The sequence below is a fragment of the Bombus pascuorum genome, chromosome 10 (genome assembly GCF_905332965.1).
Source record: "Bombus pascuorum chromosome 10, iyBomPasc1.1, whole genome shotgun sequence".
In the NCBI taxonomy this organism is placed as follows: Eukaryota; Metazoa; Arthropoda; class Insecta; order Hymenoptera; family Apidae; genus Bombus; species Bombus pascuorum.
The window spans coordinates 9,556,506-9,574,509 of record NC_083497.1 but is presented as its reverse complement, the minus strand read 5'-3'; the positions used below and the strand labels follow the sequence as shown (position 1 = coordinate 9,574,509).

At 36.3% G+C, this 18,004-nt stretch overlaps 1 protein-coding gene and 1 long non-coding RNA gene across 2 annotated transcripts in view; both read right to left on the bottom strand.

The window, feature by feature from the left end:
- The window catches only part of LOC132911287 (neuropeptide CCHamide-1 receptor-like), a 41,863-nt gene extending 30,052 nt beyond the window's left edge, over positions 1–11,811 (bottom strand). Inside the window, exon 1 of the mRNA XM_060967850.1 lies at positions 9,392–11,811. The gene's annotated coding sequence lies outside the window, so the exon portion shown is untranslated. The remainder of the gene's footprint in view (positions 1–9,391) is intronic.
- Positions 11,812–14,220: 2,409 nt separating this feature from the next.
- On the bottom strand, positions 14,221–16,010 carry LOC132911537 (uncharacterized). Its single transcript, XR_009659025.1, has 2 exons — positions 15,745–16,010; positions 14,221–15,441 (listed from the first exon to the last, which is right to left on the bottom strand). It is a non-coding gene; the product is annotated as an uncharacterized LOC132911537 (long non-coding RNA).
- Positions 16,011–18,004: the final 1,994 nt, after the last annotated feature.

Sequence of the window (18,004 nt, the reverse complement as noted above, 5' to 3'; positions counted from 1 at the left end):
TCTGATTTGTTTCTCTCTAGGAAATTGCCACTTGTAATGTTAATTAATCAGAATTTCTCGACTAATAGCTTTGGTAGAAATCTCTACCTACGCTCTGCTATCCCCGACGCGGCGTTCTTTGAATTTATTAATTGTAACGTTAGTGTATGAGTTAGGATAAGTGTTACATTGTAAATAGTTTAAAGGAATACAGCTGTCGGTGATAAGAATCAACCGCCTATAGTCTTCTGTTTAGTTTTAAAATCAGCAGACAACGACAAACTGGTGCAGTGGCTGCGTGAAGACAAGGGAGTGTTCGCCAGTGAGTGTTTCTTTTTACCTAGCGATAAAATAATAATTCAATTTCCCGTTATAGTCATCCGCTCTATCATCCCTAGATGGTTCAGCTTCTGTCTAGTTAGTCTAGTTAGAAAATGCAAAGCAAGCTGCAAATTTCTACCCTCTCGTGTCCGATTCAAAGTTCGTGTCGTTGAATTTTCACGTCGATATCGAACATAGACGTCGTGATCCGCGCGGTAACTTCGTCGGAGCGATAACTATCCAACGCGTATTTGCATACGATTTGAATAAAACGAAGAAGACATCATTGAGTGTCGAACAAGAAGATTAGTGGCGAGATCTGGTATGACAGTTACTCGTTAAATTAGCGGCACAATTTCGTGCGCGTAATTAAAATTGATCGTTTAACCGACGAGGGACGCGTGTAATGCGATGACGCGATCATAGACATGGCATTGTTAGATGCTGCGGACTGGTCTCACGAGACGAAAAACGGTGGTTCAAAGACGACGTTGACGAGAGCCGGTACGTCTATCAATCTCGTGGGCGGGAAATGTTATGCATCGAAATCTAAATAGACTGTATGGAACAGATTGCCCGAAGCTAATAAAATCGATGAAAAGCACGCACTGTTTTTACAAAAACATCATTTACGCGGTACATGCAAGTTTGTCGATTAAAACGTACACTTTGTGCAACGTAACTGCGTCGGAACGTCAGGAGTTGATCGACCGTTTCACCGATCGAACGTGCAGCTTTTATTCTTGAATTGAGCGGCAGAAATTCCACACATACCTAGAAATACCAATAGAGCAGAGTACCCTTACACAAACTTTTCTTCACTTTTACTTTGATCTACGCTTCATTTCCAATCAAATTTCCACGTCCCGTCACTGATCACACGAGGCGCGCGAAAGGATAAAAGGAGACAAAGTGACAAACAGAGCGAAAATCCGGGAGGGAAGATTCAAATGTCTCGAGGAATTTACGTGTCGTGGAATAGCGACAATTTACTCACGATTGATGAACGTCGTTTCGAGAGTGGCCGTAGCAGATACTGAACGAAAACCGAGGAAAGATCGGCGAGAAAGGTAGAAGACAACCGCGTCTGCTCGTCACCGCGATACTACTGGCGGTGGTTGCTCTACCCACGCCAGAAAGTGCGACCCACGAAGCAACCCCCACCGGCCGTCGATCCGGTCGGGATATAGCAAACTACCCCCGTGAATCGGTGATCCTTCGATTTCGATCAACCTGATCGAATTTCACCATTGATGTCGTTTACCACGTTGATGTCGAGGTGGCCGTCACGCGGTAACCAAGCATAATTGATTCCATCGATCAAATCTCGATGGAAATTAATATATTCTGCAGATAAGGAATCGCTGAATATAAGTTTACATAGAAATGTTAAAGCTACGCTGCATTAAATAGATTCTTGATTTATTACGATGATATTCATGGAAAGTTAATATAATTGTAATGACAGAGGGTGGTGGGTGGATACAAGCGACATTCAGTTACACGCATAACATGATATCGATGTGTAGTATGTATATGTAGATAGTACTATCGTACTTTCGCGCTGAAAACTTTATAGTTCAATTTCATTGCACCTTAAGTCGTCCTTGGATTTCTGGCATACGCCCCTACGAACCCTAGAATATCTTAGGAATTTGCAGGTCTTTTCCGAGTCAAGACATCGTGCATCTCCTTTTACACGTTCTTTCTTTCTCTCTATCTCTTTCGTCGATAGAATTTTCTTCTCCAATATCTTCATTTATCGTTGCAATCTCTTTTAGCAATCTCTGCTTTTTGACCGATGACATCCGTTTGATTTTGTATCTTTACGTTGGTTTTTCTACTATTTCCTGGTATTGTTGTAATTGCTATTTTTTCTCTTAAAGTGTCAAAGTGATTCTTTCATTTCTAAAATCCTCTTGATATTGTTACGCCCACTTAAACATTTATTTCTTTTGCTAGGTCGTCTTTTTTGTTACGCGTTTGCTGTTTTCTTTTTACTGCTAGAATTTTACTTTTCGAAATCGATGCTGTTTTTCACTGGCGGGATTCTTTTTCTGGACCAAATTGATATCTTCCGTGGGTGTTTAGATTCTCGAAACAATTATTATAGATATTTATTAATCCATGTGCACGTAAATCGAGAAAGAGTATGAGAAGTATTCATAACATCTATTGTTTTTACGGCAGAATTCACAATAAAGGAATGCATGCCATTATGGTTCATTAGATTGCTTGAACAGGATTAAAAGCTTTATGATTCTGTTTCATACAGATTGTATACAAACGGACTAAAACGAATCACGGTACGGTTAAATATCGAAACAACTGCAGATTGTAGCGAATTAAAAAATTCCTCGTCGATTTTTCAAGCGAAAAGATCCCCTATTGACTCTATTGCTGCACGATCGCCGATATTTTTCCAAATTAATGCGTGAGAAATGTTAGTCGAATTATAATTCGCTTACGTGATATATGTATCGCACGTAGAGTGTTTTCCATTTTTTTAGTCAAACTATTTGAGCGTAATCTACAAGTGAAAATAAGAAAAAGATATTATATAAAATTTAGCAGTAAACTATTTATGCGAATGCATATTTATTATGGATATAAAATTGATTTAAGAAATGCACCAGAGGTAGAGAATTATTTTATTTATTAAATATAACAAATAACAACATTTCATTAGTGAGACCTGACATAAACTTGTAAATAAAATACTCAAATTCATTTTTGATGTTTTGTATTCTCTTGCAGCTTGAAAATTTCCATAAATGTGTAGATATAGTCGTCCAACTCGTCATAAATGGCATTAATGATACGTCAATATTTTATTATATTCCAAATTCATTACGTTGAAAATATCGCGAGAATATTATTAAATATCAACAACTAACTAATTAATTAGTTTTGATAATTTTTCCCATGTAGTTACTTTTATATATTCTGCAGCAACAAATTTGTTCCCATGCGCATATTTTATATTTCAAACTGTGTTCAATATTGGCTGATAATTTTGTAATAAAGCGTTTACAGTGAAATTCGCTACAACATATTTCTTTTATTTTCACTTGTAAATTCCCTTACCTTTTTGACGACGAAATAGAAAATACCTTGTATAAGAATTATTGAAGCTAAAAAGCCTGGTAATAGCTACGTTTCGTTAAATTATGATTCCTATGAGAATACTCGAATCGCAAGGACTGTCGCAGTAGAATAAGGAGCCACGAACAGACTTACTTCATTCACGTAATCGTGGTTGTATTGGGGTGCACGTCAATGCCATCTGCACATATCGACTTAGCGGATTCCACTCCGTGTCCCATCGTAATTAAAACGGTTTAAGATAAAGAGTTGACATGCTTGAACGAGTCCTCGTCGCCGGGAATTTATCCACCGTGCGAATATTCAAACGTCCATACGTACCATCGTAGTTGGCCTTAATTAAAATTTCTTAATCGCCTTCAACAGTGGTAAATGGAACTCATTTTGTGGTTACTTGAACCGCTATTTCAACCACATAATACGCAAATACGATTTACAAATTGTTAAATACGGATGACACAATGAAGGATTAAGCAATAAAGAGGATAGAAACGGGATAAGGAAGTCGTGAATAACTGAATAAATTATGATTTAAATCCTGTTCTATATTGTAGAGTGCATTGTGTAAAATATATTCCTCCTTGAACAAAATTCATCAACAGTTCCATAGATGTTATAACGACCGGGTAAAGAACCATAGTTTCGAAAATATCTAAGAGAAATGTTAGAATAAAAATTATCAGGTCTGTAAATATGAAACCGGAATTTTTATATAGAAAATACACGTTTATTGTATGAAAATGATTAAAAATATTTTATTCGAAGTATTACCCATCGCTAGCTATACATTTTTCCCACCTGTCTGGCAATTGGTGGATGCCACGCCAAAAAAACTGTCTCTTTTGAGGCAAACCAGTCATCGAGCCATTTTCGTACATTTTCGTAAGAAGTGAAGTGCTGGTCAGAAAGTGCGTGTCCCATCGATGCAAATAAATAGTAATCGGACGGAGCCAAATTTCCCGCGTATTTATTTCCGTAACTTTGCCACAAATTTCAACTTTATATACCGCTTTTGCGCAATATTCTATATGTCAATAATTTCACAAAAATTACAAAAAACAAATTCATTGTTTCAAACTCTAAAGTTAGCGTGTTCCCTTGAACGACGTCGAATGCAATTTTCGTATCTGGGAAAGCCAGTCGACTCGAATTACAGAACATGCTATTAGATAGCATCAGGAGGCAAATAAAAATGCAATATTCGAAAAGACTTGTTGATGGAATATGAAATATCGTTCCTGTGGTTCGATATCGGAATTTCAACGATGGTAATATCATGGATTACATAATAGTACCGCTTTCGCGAAATCGCGACTCGATTCGAACATGTGTTTGAATTTTGAATACACGAAAGTTGGCTGTCTTCTGAAATATGGATCAGTGAAGTGTACAGCGTGTGGCCTCGAATAGAGGCGTTTTCTCGCCCCTCTCACCCGTCCTCTTTCTTTTTCTCTCTCTCTCTCTCTCTTTCTCTCTCCTCCCTACCATTTCGTTCTCCGAACAAATATTTGGTGCAAACACTCGACTTTGATTTTATAATTCCGGTCGAGTGGGGCATAGCTCTTTCAAAGAAACTGCCTACCATTTCAAACTAGTTTCGTGCTTTTCCCACCTGGCCATATATGCATAGCTACACAGTGATCCGTGAAACGAATGAATTTACTGCGACGGAAAAAGCAACTGTTTGTTTCTCTTGCGGCACTAAACGAATCTACAGCGAAACAGGCGCCGCGAGGACCTTATGCCCTCGTTCGTTTGGCTAACCGATTATACGAGCAAACTTTTTTATCACGGTACAAACATAAGCCGATTATAGATCTGTCGGTTTAATCTGTTGTATGGCGAGATAGCAATTTTGTAAGTAAACTTAGCGGAGAGCAATTTTGAGGTATTATCGCTGTGCGAGTGAGTAACTTTAAAACTAGCACACAAATCGCGTCGAATGAAAAATTTACATGGTTAATTCGAAAATTATTCGACAAATTACGGACAGCCAACAAATGCTAAAGTATGTCGTTTCGTGGATGTCAGTAACAAAAAGCTGACAAAAATTTCGCTTGTTTTTCCTCGATCAAGCGTGTATCAGATGGCGTTTAAAGCTTGTCTTCCATGGAAGACATGTGGGATATTCAGATTCGTGTTTTATCGCTGGTATTTTACTCTTGCGGTAGAAAAAGGTGCGACTGTTCTTATCCAGGAGGGATAATGGAGCGCGCCGATTCTGGCTTTCATCGATCAGAATCTCCCGCGTTGAGAATAATGCATCTAACGGCCACCAGATGGAGGTAGTGTTAGCTAATGGAAGCTATCTTCAACTTTCTCGTCGAATACTCAACTGAGAAGTTTGGCTTGCTTTTACGATGAAATTGCAGCATGGATGGCACTTATTTACGTGATATAACCAAAGGAAAAGTGAACGAAGAAAATTGCTATGGATATTAAAAGAACGTCTACGTTTTCACGGTTCCAAAAGGAAATTTTTATTAAGCCGTCGTAAGATATCATTTCTATGCATGTAAAGTATCACTTAATTAAATTCGAAAAAATATATAGGATAAAATCACTTTGGAATATATCACGGTCTCCCGGTGTTCCTAAAGACACACAAATTGAGAAAAAATTGCGAACGTTATATCTATTGGAATACTATAAAAAGACATAACACGTATTGTCAATATTTCTCGGAGTTCTACCAAGGGATCCAATATCTGTACCGTGAACCGCAGTAAAGGTCTTATTTATGAGTTTAATACCTATCGTTAATCCATCCTAGCAATTGCTGCTAAATTAGAGAAAAGATATTAGGGATAGACTTCTGAAAGAATGTCTGTGAAAGCGCCATGCAAAGAAATTTGGCATTTTCAGTTGGAATTCGATGAGAGGAAAATGTTACCTTAATAACCTGTTCTCTCGTGAGATTTATTGTTTCGAAATGCATACTTTCGTCGAATTACGACTAGAACGGAACAGACACAGAATTTCTGTTAAAATACCATTCCCGACTCTCTGAGAGGATATCAGTTACAGTATATCAGGAATAACGGTGATTGCGCGCAAAGTGCGACAATGTTGTGATATTGTAAATTCCTGGTCAGTTGAACTATCTATTACGAATTAACCAATGGCAATAAAAGAAACAAAATATCAGGAATTTCTCTACAAAAATCGGAAACTACATGAAGATTACTAAAAACCAAATACCTCGAAAAATTCTGTGAATGAATTACATAATGTATGTCCCATTTCGACGACTAGAATACTACGAATCGACGTTTGCAATTTAACGAATAGTGGTTGGCATAAGGTAACGGAATCGTTTGGTATTCCAACGACGCTCTGGTCAACTTAAATGCTCTTGATTGCATCGATTGTAGCGTGAAAATGGCATCATCGCACCCGATAGGTCGTATCGTGTACATACCATGTCACTTTGATTCCGAAATTCCACGTGGAGCGCTTCAAATTTCGTTAAACACTACTTTTTGCCCCCACTGGGATTCTCTCCATCGCCGTTCTGTTTGACCGCGGAATTGTTTCCTTCGTAACTATGCGTAACTCTTAACGCGCGAAGCAAATAGTATCATTTTAATTTGTGTAAAGACATTATAATGCAGTTACAAAGTCTCCTTGTATAATTAAACTTACTAGTAACATTATAAGTTATTAGTATGTAAAAAAACACAACAAATAAAGTATAATATAAAATATTCAAAACATAGTACTCGTTATAATGTTCAGTAAGCGAGATCTTTAATTAAACTTGATGTCTTTAATTATATCAAAAATATGAATGTACATAAACATTCGTAGCTCATAATGGAATTAAGGAGCTTCTATTAACATAATTAAAAATAGCTGCACTTCGTTTCAATTAACTCCTATGTTTTTAGTTTATCTTCTGTACACACAACCTTTATGAAACACAAAAAGGCGTCTCTTCATAATGTTAGAGAAAAAAATAGCATAATACTATTATCGAGACATTTTAATTTCAATGATAAAATAGGTTTCAATCATTGCACGCATCAGGATTGCTTTAATTCCTCTTCAATAATTTCCAACAGATAGGCTACGTACAAACTACTGACGCGTCGAGTGCGATAAAACCACTGCCGTCATACCTAAAGTTATGGATTTGAACCAGCGGCGAAGTTCTGCTAACTCGACGTCGTGTAAATTAATCGCGGCAAACTTCGAGCGGCTGCACTGAAAAGTTACCATACAGAATTTAAAATAAATGTTGATTCATTTTTCCCTCGTTCCTTGTTAGCTTCCTTTATTCTTTTTTTTTTTTTTTCATTACTAGAGTACATACACTACCTTACACAAGTAATATCTGGACGCTTTTGGTCAACTAGAATTAACAATACGTGAATTTTATAGAAATGTACGCAATAATAAATTAAAAATTGGAAGCGGCACTAACTATGTTTCTTGTAGAATCAACAAATATTTATACATTTAAATGGTCTTTTTAGATCCTCGATCCTTAACCTTTCGTACAATTGTACTTCCTCAAACATTTATTTCTATTGAGAAAACTTCAAACGTTTCATGAACGTCTAGTATAATGAATTATATAGTGTAAACGAAAGACATCGATAATTAGAATTTTTCCAAATATTTAAAAAATGTAAACAGAAGAGAAAATTAAGCTTGGACATAGATAACCTAGTTTGCTCTTGAATCTAATTTATATTGCAAATTGGAAAATTTCAAGATACGGAATTACAAAATAGTAATAGATATGCAATTAATTATACCATTAATCATTAATTATTAATAATTTATATTAATTATTCCATATTGGTTTCTAAATGTCAATGTAATTGTATCGTAATATTCTATTATACGTAGTTATGGTAATTATAAAGAATAAAACGCTTGCAGGTTTATTTAAAATACATTTTAAATCTACAAAAATAAATAAAATAAAAAAATCTTTGATTAAAATACATTTTGTTAAAAATAACCAAGTGTCTATATAGCTTTGAACTGCTGAGTACATAAAATAAAGTATCAAACGTTTTCTTTTTTTATAAACACTAAAACACGTTCGGATATCTCCTAATGTTAGTGGTATATAGTATATTCGATTATCAGAAGATTTCTTTGAGATAGACACGAAATCCATTAAGATTTTGCGTCGACGGGTCTTATTCTTCTTCCCTCGGGACATTCATCGACCATTGTATTTTCCTTCTATGCTGTATTTTCCTTCTGCGTTTCTGTTGGCACGGAGACCGGACTAAACCATGTATACCTTTATAGCAGTTTCAACGAAACGCCTAACCGGCTTAGGGTATCCCTGTTTGCTTCCTACTTAACCAAACCAGACAGGATGGTATAACGATTGGTAAATAAACGGCGAATCTGGACAACCCACTATCGTTCTGTAGTTGAAGCATGCGGGTTATGAAGATGACAGTGATTGCGGGGCGCTCGTTTTATTTGTTCGAATGGAACAGGATCGATCATAACTTAGTGACAGAAGGAGGGGTGGTAAAATTTCGGATGATCTGAAGAAGATGGTGTTCCAAAAATACCACAAAATCGTCTCTCTCTCTCTTTCTGTTTGCCTGTTTAGTAGAGACGATGTAATTGGAAAGAAAAATAAATGGAACACAAAGAGGGAAAAATAGATAGCGAACAGGAAATGACGAAACACGAATCTGTGAACATACGTATCATTGTTAATTGATCTAGTTAATCCGACGACGAAAATATCAACGTTTGAAACCGAGACAAAAAGGATAAAATAAATATCTACCAAACGAATTGAATATGTAAAAACCATGGAATTTCTATTTATATTTCGTTTAGAATTGAATTTAAATACACTGAAATTCATCAGGACTCTAATGAAACGATTGTGAACGCGATACAAAGGACAAATCGCAAGTATTAGCGAGAACAAGGGACCATCGAGCAAATCGAGAATTAATAGGATTAATTGTTACAACGGCGAGTCAATATCTCTGCTTACCTCGAAGCTTGTTGGACGAAGATCTTCTCTTTTCAATAGATCCTGTTCCTGGCTCTATAATTTTATTAAAAGTCCGTTTTTTTATCGTAATCGATCAAACGGACCTCCAGTAGCAGCTGTATACCGACAGGATCCATTTCTGCGTGGTAGATGATTCGACACTTGCAGAATTATATTCACGCTGGAAAATTGATCGACACTCCCGATAGACTGAAATTACATTGGTATATGCGGCGAAATTCTTACAGCAATTTAGAAGCGAAGCATATTAGAGTAATTCGTCGATTAATCACGAGCAAAGGTTACGAAATTTCTAACCAGAGCATAAATTAACTAAATATATAAACTAACGCAATTTCCTATCTCACCATCGATCAACTATGCGAATAGTGTACGGACGAATCGCGATCGCAATCAACGAAACTCGAAGATTAAGAAATTAGCAGAATTTTATTTTTTCATGGAGCACAGTTGTTAGTCGTTTCGACGTGGCAAACTTGAAATCCTCGTTACATATTAGCGAATCGTTCACGAACGTTCCAAGATCGCAGCTAACGAAATTCGAAGACTAAAAAATTAGCGAAGCTTTACGTTTTTGGCACATTTGCCAATTATTTCTACGCGAGAAACTGAAAACCTTCGTCACATGTTAACGAATCTACGAACGTTTCGCGACTAACGAAACTCAGAGCCGGAATTTTGTTTCCTTCCTTTTGCGTGAAACACAGTCGTCAATCGTTTTGACAGCAGGAACTTGAAATCCTTGCCACGTGTTATCGAATCTACAAACGTTTCACCATCCACAACTATCGAAACTCAAATATTAAAAAATTTGCCTATTTCTTCTTTTTTTCGTGCAGCACGATTAACAATTATTTCAGCACAAAATACTTGAAATCTTCGTCACGTGTTCGTACATAATTCACAGTATAACAGTATATAGTTGGCGATCGTAACTATCGAATATCGTAGACTGAAAAATTAGCGTGCTTTTCTTTTTTCTGAACACGGTTACCAATCGTTTCGACGCGAGCAACTTGAAATTCTACAACTGTATGCGTCACGGTTCGATGTGTATCTGTTGGTTGTTGTCACTTACCATAGGAATTCTAATTGAATTCCAAGTGGATTCGCAAACGCAACAAGGAACGCGGCGCTGCGTAGTCGTAATCTGGTCGATTCTAGAAATTCCTGGCGTGGTTAATTCGCCGGAGCGACTATCGGTGACGATGTTGAAAGAAAAACACGATGCACAGTGGAGAATGCAAAATAAATAACGCCCCTGTTTGGCTACTGTTGCGTCGTATTGATTTAATCCGGATCGACCAAGTGCAACAGATGCATTCCTACGGGAAATCTTCGCCACTTATGAACGCGAGCTCTTTTCGGCGATTCCAAACTGGCGCGGAATATTTATCCTCGCGCGGTTTATGTATACTCTTAATTCATTATATCATTTACACAAATGTTGCATCCATGATAATGTAATTAAACCGATTGTATAATTAGATATTTCAGTTATAATTTATCCACAATTCAACGTGATTATCTATCATGAATTTCTAATTAACTCCCATTAAATTGCATCATTCAATGTAGTGGCAGATTCATCGTACGGAATCTGCTTACCGAATTTGTTGATTTGACAAAAATAGAATTGGAATATTGGATGGTTTGTTGTAGTAGGTGGTAGAGAAAGCTTGAAGAGAGAAATAGGTTAACGTGAACATTCTTCCTAGATCGAATAGGTGTGTTTTCGATTACGATTGGAAAAAAAAGAAAACGGGTGGTTCGAGGAGGCGCACCCTTCAGCCAGAGTGTCAGGCGTCGAAAGAGGAGAAAGAGTAGACAAAACGATGCATCGTGTTTTGCGACTGCGTCGAGAGAGCGTGGATCCTCAGCGAATCCAAGTTTCGCTTCAGTTTACGGCGCGCTGTCGATTTCGCCGAATTGATATCTCGTAGTGAACATATCCATCGGTGGATTTTCTCCGCGTAACAATAAATGTTTACGATCTGCTCTAAACACCCTATTTGAAAAAATTACCTGTAGTAATAATAGTAGCAATAATAAAAAGTATTAAACGTACGAAAGCAATCACGATAATAGATAGAAACGTTACAAAAATAATACGTAGATTAACAAGCTTTGACATTTCATATTTTATAATGTTTCCGCCGAGTGATTTCCTTCTAATCTCCACCATTTTATCACAGTGGTAAATGAAGAAACGAGTTCGAATTTTTTCATGAAAATCTAAATTTCTTTACGGCTGGCTGGTTTTCGTTATAATTTCTTACATCCTGGTTCCATAGATTCTTGTTGGAATGTCAAAGAAGAGTATCTCGTCGACTTGAAGGTCGAAGGAACGTGAAACGACGAAGCACCGAGTTGCGACAACGTCACGAGTGAATGGCGCATAAGTGTGCATTGTATGTTTGTCAGACAGTCGGAAAACTAAACGCGTGTGAAACGCGGCGAATTTAAGCGGACCGGTTAAGAAGACCAAAGTTCTACAGTGGTGGAAAGGGGAAGGCAACGTGAAAGGTAAATCATTTACGAAGTCTCTGGCGAATCGAGTTACCGATAAACAGGACACATCGAGTTAAGTCCGTTCGACTTTACTTTACAAGATAACCAAACACGAAAGCGTTCGTAAAATTCTAATATCATTAGAAATAATTGCAGGCACATTTGCAGCTTACAGAGGAGTTACTTTAATAATTTTTAACGGAAAATCGGTGCGAAATAAAAACTATGAAATAATTCTCGACAATAGCTTTTAGATCTGACGATAATTAATATATAAAAAATAAAAATAAAATAAAAATATATAAAAAAAGTAGTGCGGAATTTGGAAAATAATTTAATAATCGAAGGATATAAAAGGATTTGATAATTAAATATTTCGTTTATGACGAATCATCAAAATTGTGGAAAATTTCAAAATACAAAAACGCAGGCAATATTGAAAAATCTGTGAAATAACCAAAGTAGAGTATTCTTTCTAATATTTATGGTAATTTTGAGATTAAGGTGATTCATGGTGTTCAGAAGATGAAACAAATCTCCGTTTAGATTTAATTGTTGTATCCGTATTTTTAAGAAATATGTGTTTGTGGATCAACTTGATCGAGAAATCTGCCAATTGTGAGTTCACAAGAAGTGTGATTTTTCATGAGCCATACGAAAACGATTTTCCGGTGCGGAGTAAAGAATAGAGTGCAACATATATGTACGTAAATACGTTCAGCAGAAGAAGTGGCGAATAATTGATAGGCAAACATTCCTTGCTCGACCAAAGTGTTCTAACACGCGGATATATAGCCAGACTTACAAGTGGTTTTCTAATTTTAAACATTAATGCCTTGGGTCCGACAACGTGTGATCACGATGCTGTTAACGTCACCTTAAATTGACAACGTGCTCATTTGCAACGTGCATCCATTTTCACGAGTATTTCGTATTGAAATATCATCGAATCATTGTCTTTTCCTTGCGTCGCGCTTTCGAGACAATATTCTTGTGTAAATTATCCATTAACGAGTTTTCTGAATATAGTATGTGTATTGTAAAGAAACATATTAAAACTTGATTAACCCTGTGTCAAGAGAAAGATTACATGGCAATTATATTGGGAAAATTTAACAGAAATTTGAAAATGTGTATAGGAGTTGAGAGCAAGAGATTACGAGCTTCATAAAAAGCACCGAGGTATTTAAACAGTCGTTTGTTCATCATATTAGAAACCATTTTTTGTTTCTTCAAACAGAAAATTCATATGCACGAAACTACCCCTCAAAACGATTGTGAGTAGGTTTGATGTCCATTTAAAATTTTGCCAATATTACAGTCTCATTACGATGCTAATAAAGTTTCGGAATATTTTATACGACACATATACAAGTGGTTTGATAATTGTTCAAACACTTTCATGTACCACGGTATTTTAGTCGATACTTACGTATAGTTTGCATAGAAATACAACGAATAATTCATGGAGTAATATTGCAATGTACGCGAATAATTTGATAGAAATTATATTCTGACTAGTTCCGATATTTCGTTGCGTTTAAAATACGGTCGAAAAATTGGTATAAATGCGGACCGTCGAGTTGCTGGTCATATAAATTGTATTTCACGAATTGTAGTTCGTGCATGAAGTGCGAAATTAAACGCAGCTGCTTACGCGTGACAAAATTAATACGGTTGGAAGAGAATTTTGGTTAAAACTAGGGAAAAAATTCGATTAGAATAATCTCGAATAAGGGCTTTGATTTATGAACCGATGATTATCGAAGCGAAGAAGCGTTTGCAACAAAAGTGAAAAAACGAATATGTATAGAGAAACTAGCGCATGTATGGAAAGTAGAGCGAGGGAAGAAGTTTCGAGTTATCTTGTTCGATAAGAGTTTCGTGGGGAATCGGCGTGGCTTGCCGCAAGGAATTTCCAGTTTATTAGATGAACATGCAGAAATCCGCATTATAAGAAAACTCTGCTAATTTTAATTTGCCTGGCGTAAGGAAACTACAGGAATAAAAAACATTTTCTACTTCTTGGCAACTAATTTTTCAATTTATTTGAATCGGCAGCCACTCTCTTATTCATGAAAGGAATTCCACAGCGCGAATTTTATTCACTTTGAACGGAGATTGACAAACATTCCACTAATTGTTCTAAAATTAACTTCGTAACAGAGTTCTCTATTTATATTTAAGTTTATTGAGAGAGCTAGTTGTTCCTTCTAAAGAACTGTGTTAATATTAAATACCAGAGTGGTTTCCAGAGGTAGAGAAAATCAAAGGTAAAGGGAAATCAAGCAGGGAGATTGTATCAAGAAGTAATGTATTCCGTGACCGTCAGTTGGGCGTACAGTGGTTGCTTCTCGTGTCAACTAAGTTTGACATAGTGCCTCAAGTTTCTTGGAAATGGTGTTGCTAACACTTATCGTTTCTCATTTGCATCAAACTAGGTAAAGGTGGTCCTGGGTAAACGTATTGACAAATTTGCTTAGCAAATTTATTTTAGATTAGCGAAATAAAAATTGATGAATCATTACTCTCTCTCTCTCTTTCTCTTTAATTTTTAGTTCTGAAATGTTTAATAAATACCTACAGTTGATGGATTTGTTTGCTTTGAATCTCTTACGGCGATTGCCAAAAGAACAACTAAATTTAATGGGAAACTGATAATGCCACACCAAACACGACTATTTATTCACGTAGCCCAGGTCATACTAATTATTCGAGAAATTCTATTATAATAATTGTCTCCTCTAAATTGTTTTTCACAATGTTACTTCAACAACGTGCACGTGTTACTTCGACAATCATGACTTTTACGACATTTCCAAATTTTTCTATCAACGATGGCAGCTGTGGTTAACAGCTGGACGTTTTATTGCAAAGATTTCCCGCTGAGATTGCGCCGTGCAAGGTCCTTTAATACGCACAAGAAATACGAAAAGCGGCAGTAAATCGAGAATCACGGGAATCCATAAAAAAGATTTGCAGAAACCTTACGATACCCCTGACGTTTCCAAATTTCGTAAGTTTACCGCGATCTTCACCATTGAAGAACGTATGTAGCTCCTTCTATTTATTGTACGAAGGGTAAGCTTGCGAAACGCTCCTCCCTTTTGTGTAGAAGAAACTCGAAAAAAAGAGAGTATCAGTCCCTCTTTGGACTTTGTCCCTTTAAATAAAATGCAAATAAAGCCGAAATAAATTATTCCAGAGCTCTCTTATACAATTGAACTAATCTTATTACTAAAATTTTGTAAGTCACGCGAAACACAAATTGTTGGTATTAAATTCTCATGGCGAATAATAAGAAGCTTGTTAAGAAAAAAAAGGGGGACGTCTCTTGTAACTCTGGAATATTTAATTCTGTTCATTTATTATCTTTAGCAAATGTACGTGATTTATTTCGGATTTTAAAATGATTGGTAAATATTTTCTTACTGTTCCTGGTATTCGGTTTCGAGCTGTTCGTTGGACGTTGAGCGAAATCACTCGAAGTCACGAAAGTCACTCGATTATCGAATATCCTCAGCATCTAGCATAAAAAGTAGAACGGTGAATACGCTATAGAGCTTGCCAAATAAATAGGGGCCTACGAAAGTATTATATCTGAATACGTCTCATAGAAAAAATTGTATAAACATGTTGCGTGTATTATAAAATTTCTGGAGCGAGACGAATTAAAAAACACTTTCAAGATAATGAAATTAAATATGATTCGATTAAGGATTTAAATTTCGTAGATTATTTTATCTGTTAAATTGCACATCTTCCTTAGCAGATTTAATTTTGGAAAGTTAAATTCCTCTTGTGCCTCACACCATTTTAACTTTCTTATCGTTATATCCACGTTCCAATTGATTATTCGATGCAAAGATAAGCCTAGTGTCATGATTAATTAAAAGAATCATATTAAATCCATTCAGCCATTCTATCATGTCCATGTTATCATAACCATCGTATCCTACTATATTTCTGCAATATCTGTCGAAATATTATCTTCCACTTTATCCTATATATTATCTTCATTTAACGTCTGCCCAAGTATAAATATACGACGATTCATTAATATTTTAGCGAAGCATGGCTACCCTGATTACGACAATCAGTAAATATCAGCACACGCTCTTTGAAACAGACTAACTTTATTAAAACTCAGCCAAACGACTTGATCTTTTTTGAAAAGTTAGAAAGATTAGATTACTGGATGACGTGTAAAGATAATTTGAAGAAATAGCAATATGGTTGGAATTGCGAAATAGGAAGCAAAGGTCACTTTTTACATCTTTTTTATCTGGGCCTGTAATACAATTTAAACAACACATTATATCAGTCAGACTAGACTACGGATTTTTATGCAAATTCATATTTCTGAGAATGTAATTAAGAGAGAAGAACCTAGTTAGAAAATTGTTTTACCTAACATGTATTAGAGAAATCATGGTACTTTGAATATTTCAAGTATTTTTCATATTATTATATATATGTATATTTTGTGCAATTTTGCACTTTTAAATTTCCTCGAAAAGCGTGAAAATCCGTAGTCCAGTTACAGATATGCTGAACATTTTATCGAAATCGGTTGATCAATGGAATCAAGTAACAGACATCGAATGATATAAGAGTCTGTAGATATTGGGCCAAAACTCGCGAAAACTGTGATTTCCACCATTTTTAACCGTTTGTAGCTCATACGAACGTCAGCGGGTTCCGATGAAATTCACAGCATGTATGTAACTGACATAAATCTCCGAAATGTATTCTTGAAATTTTCATACCAGGTACCAATAAAAAAATTGTAAAAGACGATCTTTTCTATTTTCTTCGCGATTTCGACTAATTGCAATTTCTTCGAAATCTTTTTACACTTAGTCTATTAAATTAATCCTTCCAATTTGCCAAAAAATAACAAAAATAATCAGTCATACCACGTTGCAGTGCTAATGAAATGAAATTTCAAAATGTTTCATGTAGCACGTACAATATGGACATACAAGTTTCCTATTGAAAATGTCAAAATACTATCGCGAGCCATCCTATGAAAACTTTATATCACGTACGCTGTCCCGCTTATCGTGGTCAATTTAATTAATACGAAGCAAAGGATCGTGAGATCATCTTGAATCAGAAACCTCGCGGAAATTGGCAAGCGTAGACGGAAATTCGGGACGATAAATCGAGACGAGAGTAAGGAAATTGAAGTAGAGCTGAAGCAGATACTAGTCGTGTGGAGTAGAAAAGATTCCGAAATGGTAGATAATGATACGAAGAAAGCCAGGTTACTCAATTATCCCGATTAGTCGACTGTAACGTCTTCGAGGATATCGCTAGTTAATTATCGAAGTCCAAGAAAGCTTAACTCGACGAGGATAAACAAATGTTTCATATGGTCGGCTGGAGATAATTAATTTTCCTTAATCGTGTTCGTCGAGCCAACAGAAACTGGTGGGTTGTGTCTAGCGGAAGGCAACTTGGATCTCTTCGTCGCGCCGCAGGAAAATCTGTGATCTTCTCTCCGCGTTTTTCTTTTTGTCCCTTTTACGTTCGATGGCGGATCAGTATTTCCCAAGTGGCGGATTACAGACCAGGCGCACTAGGAACTGCTAGACGAAGGTACGAGCTGCTTGGAAGCTGCATTAGCTTGGTAGCTTGTGGAATAATCCGCTTGAAAAGGACCTATTCCGCGTGGAAGCTCCGGACGCACAAAACGCCGAGGAAACGGCAACCCCCCTTATGAATTATTCCATCCCTTTTCTTGTATTTGAGAATTAAAGCACCAGTCTGTAGCCTGGCAACTCTTGACCATAATGTCGAGTTCTATCAAATATTCCATACTCTTCGACCGACTACAATTTCGGACAGAAATAAATGAACAGATAATGGAAATAGATATCGCTGAAACATCGTTAAATTAGGCCGCAGTGGTTAGCTCGTGTTTTTGAAATTGTTGAGATTTTACTGCCAAAACACTTGTCGACTCACGCTTATTTTACATAATTTCATCAATTTTGTCTACTTTTTGTTTTGTGGGATTAATCGATTTAATATATAAGCGACTAGAAAATACGACTTGTTTATACAAGAATGTAA